The sequence below is a fragment of the Pseudorasbora parva genome, chromosome 21, assembly GCF_024679245.1.
Source record: "Pseudorasbora parva isolate DD20220531a chromosome 21, ASM2467924v1, whole genome shotgun sequence".
Classification (NCBI taxonomy): Eukaryota; Metazoa; Chordata; class Actinopteri; order Cypriniformes; family Gobionidae; genus Pseudorasbora; species Pseudorasbora parva.
This window is the reverse complement of record NC_090192.1, coordinates 11,286,537-11,294,036: the sequence shown is the minus strand read 5'-3', so window position 1 is coordinate 11,294,036 and position 7,500 is coordinate 11,286,537. Positions and strand designations below refer to the sequence as shown.

The following is a 7,500-nucleotide window of genomic DNA, read 5'->3' as shown; positions in this document are numbered from 1 at the left end:
ACGCTACCATGCGAGAGTGCCTTCCCTGGGCCATTTTCGCCTTCTTATTTTAATTTAATGTCGCACTTGGCCACAAGTCAGTCAGTTGACATTCCACGTGCCTTGGAGGAGCTCCTCCACAGATTAAAAGACCTCATAAATGCAGGGGTATGCAGTTACACTCCTGGAGGCCTCCCTATCTGCAGATTGCAATTCCATCTCTAATCAAACACACCTGAATCATCTAATCAAAGCCATTGGGCCTTACTCCAAAATGGCAGCTAGCTGTGCTGAAGTTAAACTCAAGATCGTGAGGTAGTTGTCAATTTTCCAAAAAATCTTGAGTCAAATCGGCTGCTTCTATGATTAAAGACTATGTTATTATTAGATTCCAACTCATTTTTAAACTGAAATTACTACAATTGTAATTTTTGGTTGTCCCTGATTCAACAGGGTGCAGATTTCCTGCTACACAGTTTTGCAGCACACTTAAGGTGTATTGCCCTCTTTAAAATCAATGCTGGCAGTGGTGGGATTCGAACCCACGCCCCCGAAGAGACTGGAGCCTAAATCCAGCGCCTTAGACCCCTCGGCCACACTACCCCACTGCTGTTTCTTTCGGGGGCCTTTTTCTGCCCATTTTTCTAGAATAGGAGAAAATGTTGGGTGCGGACCTTCATTGTGAGGCCCTGAAGCCTGTCGAGTAAGGCTCAGGAAAGCAAAAGTGGCTGGTTTTGGAAGAGACTGGGAGCATGCAGTGTCACTTCTCCAGTCGTCTTGCTCAGGCATAGCAGCCACAAGAGCCTTCCAAAAGTGTTCCTTGGCAGCGGTGGGATTCGAACCCACGCCCCCGAAGAGACTGGAGCCTTAATCCAGCGCCTTAGACCGCTCGGCCATGCTACCATGCGAGAGTGCCTTCCCTGGGCCATTTTCGCCTTCTTATTTTAATTTAATGTCGCACTTGGCCACAAGTCAGTCAGTTGACATTCCATGTGCCTTGGAGGAGCTCCTCCACAGATTAAAAGACCTCATAAATGCAAGGGTACGCAGTTACACTCCTGGAGGCCTCCCTATCTGCAGATTGCAATTCCATCTCTAATCAAACACACCTGAATAATCTAATCAAAGCCATTGGGCCTTACTCCAAAATAGCAGCTAGCTGTGCTGAAGATAAACTCAAAATCGTGAGGTAGTTGTCAATTTTCCAAAAAATCTTGAGTCAAATCGGCTGCTTCTATGATTAAAGACTATGTTATTATTAGATTCCAAATCATTTTTAAACTGAAATTACTACAATTGTAATTTTTGGTTGTCCCTGATTCAACAGGGTGCAGATTTCCTGCTAGACAGTTTTGCAGCACACTTAAGGTGCATTGCCCTCTTTAAAATCAATGCTGGCAGTGGTGGGATTCGAACCCACGCCCCCGAAGAGACTGGAGCCTAAATCCAGCGCCTTAGACCCCTCGGCCACACTACCCCACTGCTGTTTCTTTCGGGGGCCTTTTTCTGCCCATTTTTCTAGAATAGGAGAAAATGTTGGGTGCGGACCTTCATTGTGAGGCCCTGAAGCCTGTCGAGTAAGGCTCAGGAAAGCAAAAGTGGCTGGTTTTGGAAGAGACTGGGAGCATGCAGTGTCACTTCTCCAGTCGTCATGCTCAGGCATAGCAGCCACAAGAGCCTTCCAAAAGTATTCCTTGGCAGCGGTGGGATTACGAACCCACGCCCCCGAAGAGACTGGAGCCTTAATCCAGCGCCTTAGACCGCTCGGCCACGCTACCATGCAAGAGTGCCTTCCCTGGGTCATTTTCGCCTTCTTATTTTAATTTAATGTCGCACTTGGCCACAAGTCAGTCAGTTGACATTCCACGTGCCTTGGAGGAGCTCCTCCACAGATTAAAAGACCTCATAAATGCAGGGGTATGCAGTTACACTCCTGGAGGCCTCCCTATCTGCAGATTGCAATTCCATCTCTAATCAAACACACCTGAATCATCTAATCAAAGCCATTGGGCCTTACTCCAAAATGGCAGCTAGCTGTGCTGAAGTTAAACTCAAAATCGTGAGGTAGTTGTCAATTTTCCGAAAAATCTTGAGTCAAATCGGCTGCTTCTATGATTAAAGACCATGTTATTATTAGATTCCAACTCATTTTTAAACTGAAATTACTACAATTGTAATTTTTGGTTGTCCCTGATTCAACAGGGTGCAGATTTCCTGCTAGACAGTTTTGCAGCACACTTAAGGTGTATTGCCCTCTTTAAAATCAATGCTGGCAGTGGTGGGATTCGAACCCACGCCCCCGAAGAGACTGGAGCCTAAATCCAGCGCCTTAGACCCCTCGGCCACACTACCCCACTGCTGTTTCTTTCGGGGGCCTTTTTCTGCCCATTTTTCTAGAATAGGAGAAAATGTTGGGTGCGGACCTTCATTGTGAGGCCCTGAAGCCTGTCGAGTAAGGCTCAGGAAAGCAAAAGTGGCTGGTTTTGGAAGAGACTGGGAGCATGCAGTGTCACTTCTCCAGTCGTCTTGCTCAGGCATAGCAGCCACAAGAGCCTTCCAAAAGTGTTCCTTGGCAGCGGTGGGATTCGAACCCACGCCCCCGAAGAGACTGGAGCCTTAATCCAGCGCCTTAGACCACTCGGCCACGCTACCATGCGAGAGTGCCTTCCCTGGGCCATTTTCGCCTTCTTATTTTAATTTAATGTCGCACTTGGCCACAAGTCAGTCAGTTGACATTCCACGTGCCTTGGAGGAGCTCCTCCACAGATTAAAAGACCTCATAAATGCAGGGGTATGCAGTTACACTCCTGGAGGCCTCCCTATCTGCAGATTGCAATTCCATCTCTAATCAAACACACCTGAATCATCTAATCAAAGCCATTGGGCCTTACTCCAAAATGGCAGCTAGCTGTGCTGAAGTTAAACTCAAGATCGTGAGGTAGTTGTCAATTTTCCAAAAAATCTTGAGTCAAATCGGCTGCTTCTATGATTAAAGACTATGTTATTATTAGATTCCAATTCATTTTTAAACTGAAATTACTACAATTGTAATTTTTGGTTGTCCCTGATTCAACAGGGTGCAGATTTCCTGCTACACAGTTTTGCAGCACACTTAAGGTGTATTGCCCTCTTTAAAATCAATGCTGGCAGTGGTGGGATTCGAACCCACGCCCCCGAAGAGACTGGAGCCTAAATCCAGCGCCTTAGACCCCTCGGCCACACTACCCCACTGCTGTTTCTTTCGGGGGCCTTTTTCTGCCCATTTTTCTAGAATAGGAGAAAATGTTGGGTGCGGACCTTCATTGTGAGGCCCTGAAGCCTGTCGAGTAAGGCTCAGGAAAGCAAAAGTGGCTGGTTTTGGAAGAGACTGGGAGCATGCAGTGTCACTTCTCCAGTCGTCTTGCTCAGGCATAGCAGCCACAAGAGCCTTCCAAAAGTGTTCCTTGGCAGCGGTGGGATTCGAACCCACGCCCCCGAAGAGACTGGAGCCTTAATCCAGCGCCTTAGACCGCTCGGCCACGCTACCATGCGAGAGTGCCTTCCCTGGGCCATTTTCGCCTTCTTATTTTAATTTAATGTCGCACTTGGCCACAAGTCAGTCAGTTGACATTCCATGTGCCTTGGAGGAGCTCCTCCACAGATTAAAAGACCTCATAAATGCAAGGGTACGCAGTTACACTCCTGGAGGCCTCCCTATCTGCAGATTGCAATTCCATCTCTAATCAAACACACCTGAATAATCTAATCAAAGCCATTGGGCCTTACTCCAAAATAGCAGCTAGCTGTGCTGAAGATAAACTCAAAATCGTGAGGTAGTTGTCAATTTTCCAAAAAATCTTGAGTCAAATCGGCTGCTTCTATGATTAAAGACTATGTTATTATTAGATTCCAAATCATTTTTAAACTGAAATTACTACAATTGTAATTTTTGGTTGTCCCTGATTCAACAGGGTGCAGATTTCCTGCTAGACAGTTTTGCAGCACACTTAAGGTGCATTGCCCTCTTTAAAATCAATGCTGGCAGTGGTGGGATTCGAACCCACGCCCCCGAAGAGACTGGAGCCTAAATCCAGCGCCTTAGACCCCTCGGCCACACTACCCCACTGCTGTTTCTTTCGGGGGCCTTTTTCTGCCCATTTTTCTAGAATAGGAGAAAATGTTGGGTGCGGACCTTCATTGTGAGGCCCTGAAGCCTGTCGAGTAAGGCTCAGGAAAGCAAAAGTGGCTGGTTTTGGAAGAGACTGGGAGCATGCAGTGTCACTTCTCCAGTCGTCATGCTCAGGCATAGCAGCCACAAGAGCCTTCCAAAAGTATTGCTTGGCAGCGGTGGGATTTCAAACCCACGCCCCCGAAGAGACTGGAGCCTTAATCCAGCGCCTTAGACCGCTCGGCCACGCTACCATGCGAGAGTGCCTTCCCTGGGTCATTTTCGCCTTCTTATTTTAATTTAATGTCGCACTTGGCCACAAGTCAGTCAGTTGACATTCTACGTGCCTTGGAGGAGCTCCTCCACAGATTAAAAGACCTCATAAATGCAGGGGTATGCAGTTACACTCCTGGAGGCCTCCCTATCTGCAGATTGCAATTCCATCTCTAATCAAACACACCTGAATCATCTAATCAAAGCCATTGGGCCTTACTCCAAAATGGCAGCTAGCTGTGCTGAAGTTAAACTCAAAATCGTGAGGTAGTTGTCAATTTTCCGAAAAATCTTGAGTCAAATCGGCTGCTTCTATGATTAAAGACCATGTTATTATTAGATTCCAACTCATTTTTAAACTGAAATTACTACAATTGTAATTTTTGGTTGTCCCTGATTCAACAGGGTGCAGATTTCCTGCTACACAGTTTTGCAGCACACTTAAGGTGTATTGCCCTCTTTAAATTCAATGCTGGCAGTGGTGGGATTCGAACCCACGCCCCCGAAGAGACTGGAGCCTAAATCCAGCGCCTTAGACCCCTCGGCCACACTACCCCACTGCTGTTTCTTTCGGGGGCCTTTTTCTGCCCATTTTTCTAGAATAGGAGAAAATGTTGGGTGCGGACCTTCATTGTGAGGCCCTGAAGCCTGTCGAGTAAGGCTCAGGAAAGCAAAAGTGGCTGGTTTTGGAAGAGACTGGGAGCATGCAGTGTCACTTCTCCAGTCGTCTTGCTCAGGCATAGCAGCCACAAGAGCCTTCCAAAAGTGTTCCTTGGCAGCGGTGGGATTCGAACCCACGCCCCCGAAGAGACTGGAGCCTTAATCCAGCGCCTTAGACCACTCGGCCACGCTACCATGCGAGAGTGCCTTCCCTGGGCCATTTTCGCCTTCTTATTTTAATTTAATGTCGCACTTGGCCACAAGTCAGTCAGTTGACATTCCACGTGCCTTGGAGGAGCTCCTCCACAGATTAAAAGACCTCATAAATGCAGGGGTATGCAGTTACACTCCTGGAGGCCTCCCTATCTGCAGATTGCAATTCCATCTCTAATCAAACACACCTGAATCATCTAATCAAAGCCATTGGGCCTTACTCCAAAATGGCAGCTAGCTGTGCTGAAGTTAAACTCAAGATCGTGAGGTAGTTGTCAATTTTTCAAAAAATCTTGAGTCAAATCGGCTGCTTCTATGATTAAAGACTATGTTATTATTAGATTCCAATTCATTTTTAAACTGAAATTACTACAATTGTAATTTTTGGTTGTCCCTGATTCAACAGGGTGCAGATTTCCTGCTACACAGTTTTGCAGCACACTTAAGGTGTATTGCCCTCTTTAAAATCAATGCTGGCAGTGGTGGGATTCGAACCCACGCCCCCGAAGAGACTGGAGCCTAAATCCAGCGCCTTAGACCCCTCGGCCACACTACCCCACTGCTGTTTCTTTCGGGGGCCTTTTTCTGCCCATTTTTCTAGAATAGGAGAAAATGTTGGGTGCGGACCTTCATTGTGAGGCCCTGAAGCCTGTCGAGTAAGGCTCAGGAAAGCAAAAGTGGCTGGTTTTGGAAGAGACTGGGAGCATGCAGTGTCACTTCTCCAGTCGTCTTGCTCAGGCATAGCAGCCACAAGAGCCTTCCAAAAGTGTTCCTTGGCAGCAGTGGGATTCGAACCCACGCCCCCGAAGAGACTGGAGCCTTAATCCAGCGCCTTAGACCGCTCGGCCACGCTACCATGCAAGAGTGCCTTCCCTGGGCCATTTTCGCCTTCTTATTTTAATTTAATGTCGCACTTGGCCACAAGTCAGTCAGTTGACATTCCACGTGCCTTGGAGGAGCTCCTCCACAGATTAAAAGACCTCATAAATGCAGGGGTACGCAGATACACTCCTGGAGGCCTCCCTATCTGCAGATTGCAATTCCATCTCTAATCAAACACACCTGAATCATCTAATCAAAGCCATTGGTCCTTACTCCAAAATGGCAGCTAGCTGTGCTGAAGTTAAACTCAAAATCGTGAGGTAGTTGTCAATTTTCCAAAAAATCTTGAGTCAAATCGGCTGCTTCTATGATTAAAGACCATGTTATTATTAGATTCCAACTCATTTTTAAACTGAAATTACTACAATTGTAATTTTTGGTTGTCCCTGATTCAACAGGGTGCAGATTTCCTGCTACACAGTTTTGCAGCACACTTAAGGTGTATTGCCCTCTTTAAAATCAATGCGTGCAGTGGTGGGATTCGAACCCACGCCCCCGAAGAGACTGGAGCCTAAATCCAGCGCCTTAGACCCCTCGGCCACACTACCCCACTGCTGTTTCTTTCGGGGGCCTTTTTCTGCCCATTTTTCTAGAATAGGAGAAAATGTTGGGTGCGGACCTTCATTGTGAGGCCCTGAAGCCTGTCGAGTAAGGCTCAGGAAAGCAAAAGTGGCTGGTTTTGGAAGAGACTGGGAGCATGCAGTGTCACTTCTCCAGTCGTCTTGCTCAGGCATAGCAGCCACAAGAGCCTTCCAAAAGTGTTCCTTGGCAGCGGTGGGATTCGAACCCACGCCCCCGAAGAGACTGGAGCCTTAATCCAGCGCCTTAGACCGCTCTGCCACGCTACCATGCGAGAGTGCCTTCCCTGGGCCATTTTCGCTTTCTTATTTTAATTTAATGTTACACTTGGCCACAAGTCAGTCAGTTGACATTCCACGTGCCTTGGAGGAGCTCCTCCACAGATTAAAAGACCTCATAAATGCAGGGGTATGCAGTTACACTCCTGGAGGCCTCCCTATCTGCAGATTGCAATTCCATCTCTAATCAAACACACCTGAATCATCTAATCAAAGCCATTGGTCCTTACTCCAAAATGGCAGCTAGCTGTGCTGAAGTTAAACTCAAAATCGTGAGGTAGTTGTCAATTTTCCAAAAAATCTTGAGTCAAATCGGCTGCTTCTATGATTAAAGACCATGTTATTATTAGATTCCAACTCATTTTTAAACTGAAATTACTACAATTGTAATTTTTGGTTGTCCCTGATTCAACAGGGTGCAGATTTCCTGCTACACAGTTTTGCAGCACACTTAAGGTGTATTGCCCTCTTTAAAATCAATGCTGGCAG

The 7,500-nt window shown here is 46.8% G+C and overlaps 17 non-coding genes across 17 annotated transcripts in view; all 17 read right to left on the bottom strand.

The window, feature by feature from the left end:
- The window catches only part of trnal-aag (transfer RNA leucine (anticodon AAG)), an 82-nt gene extending 74 nt beyond the window's left edge, over positions 1–8 (bottom strand). The window contains exon 1 of the tRNA in view: positions 1–8. This exon is cut by the window's left edge and continues 74 nt beyond it. This is a non-coding gene — a tRNA (tRNA-Leu).
- A 492-nt stretch (positions 9–500) lies between these two features.
- Positions 501–582, bottom strand: trnal-uag (transfer RNA leucine (anticodon UAG)). The gene has a single exon. It is a non-coding gene; the product is annotated as a tRNA-Leu (tRNA).
- Positions 583–800: 218 nt separating this feature from the next.
- On the bottom strand, positions 801–882 carry trnal-aag (transfer RNA leucine (anticodon AAG)). Its single transcript has one exon. It is a non-coding gene; the product is annotated as a tRNA-Leu (tRNA).
- A 492-nt stretch (positions 883–1,374) lies between these two features.
- Positions 1,375–1,456, bottom strand: trnal-uag (transfer RNA leucine (anticodon UAG)). The gene has a single exon. It is a non-coding gene; the product is annotated as a tRNA-Leu (tRNA).
- A 218-nt stretch (positions 1,457–1,674) lies between these two features.
- trnal-aag (transfer RNA leucine (anticodon AAG)) lies at positions 1,675–1,757 on the bottom strand. Its single transcript has one exon. It is a non-coding gene; the product is annotated as a tRNA-Leu (tRNA).
- A 492-nt stretch (positions 1,758–2,249) lies between these two features.
- On the bottom strand, positions 2,250–2,331 carry trnal-uag (transfer RNA leucine (anticodon UAG)). Its single transcript has one exon. It is a non-coding gene; the product is annotated as a tRNA-Leu (tRNA).
- Positions 2,332–2,549: 218 nt separating this feature from the next.
- trnal-aag (transfer RNA leucine (anticodon AAG)) lies at positions 2,550–2,631 on the bottom strand. Its single transcript has one exon. It is a non-coding gene; the product is annotated as a tRNA-Leu (tRNA).
- Positions 2,632–3,123: 492 nt separating this feature from the next.
- Positions 3,124–3,205, bottom strand: trnal-uag (transfer RNA leucine (anticodon UAG)). Its single transcript has one exon. It is a non-coding gene; the product is annotated as a tRNA-Leu (tRNA).
- Positions 3,206–3,423: 218 nt separating this feature from the next.
- Positions 3,424–3,505, bottom strand: trnal-aag (transfer RNA leucine (anticodon AAG)). The gene has a single exon. It is a non-coding gene; the product is annotated as a tRNA-Leu (tRNA).
- A 492-nt stretch (positions 3,506–3,997) lies between these two features.
- Positions 3,998–4,079, bottom strand: trnal-uag (transfer RNA leucine (anticodon UAG)). Its single transcript has one exon. It is a non-coding gene; the product is annotated as a tRNA-Leu (tRNA).
- A 793-nt stretch (positions 4,080–4,872) lies between these two features.
- Positions 4,873–4,954, bottom strand: trnal-uag (transfer RNA leucine (anticodon UAG)). The gene has a single exon. It is a non-coding gene; the product is annotated as a tRNA-Leu (tRNA).
- Positions 4,955–5,172: 218 nt separating this feature from the next.
- trnal-aag (transfer RNA leucine (anticodon AAG)) lies at positions 5,173–5,254 on the bottom strand. Its single transcript has one exon. It is a non-coding gene; the product is annotated as a tRNA-Leu (tRNA).
- Positions 5,255–5,746: 492 nt separating this feature from the next.
- On the bottom strand, positions 5,747–5,828 carry trnal-uag (transfer RNA leucine (anticodon UAG)). Its single transcript has one exon. It is a non-coding gene; the product is annotated as a tRNA-Leu (tRNA).
- A 218-nt stretch (positions 5,829–6,046) lies between these two features.
- trnal-aag (transfer RNA leucine (anticodon AAG)) lies at positions 6,047–6,128 on the bottom strand. The gene has a single exon. It is a non-coding gene; the product is annotated as a tRNA-Leu (tRNA).
- Positions 6,129–6,619: 491 nt separating this feature from the next.
- On the bottom strand, positions 6,620–6,702 carry trnal-uag (transfer RNA leucine (anticodon UAG)). The gene has a single exon. It is a non-coding gene; the product is annotated as a tRNA-Leu (tRNA).
- Positions 6,703–6,920: 218 nt separating this feature from the next.
- On the bottom strand, positions 6,921–7,002 carry trnal-aag (transfer RNA leucine (anticodon AAG)). Its single transcript has one exon. It is a non-coding gene; the product is annotated as a tRNA-Leu (tRNA).
- Positions 7,003–7,494: 492 nt separating this feature from the next.
- Positions 7,495–7,500, bottom strand: part of trnal-uag (transfer RNA leucine (anticodon UAG)) — an 82-nt gene continuing 76 nt past the window's right edge. Inside the window, exon 1 of the tRNA in view lies at positions 7,495–7,500. This exon is cut by the window's right edge and continues 76 nt beyond it. This is a non-coding gene — a tRNA (tRNA-Leu).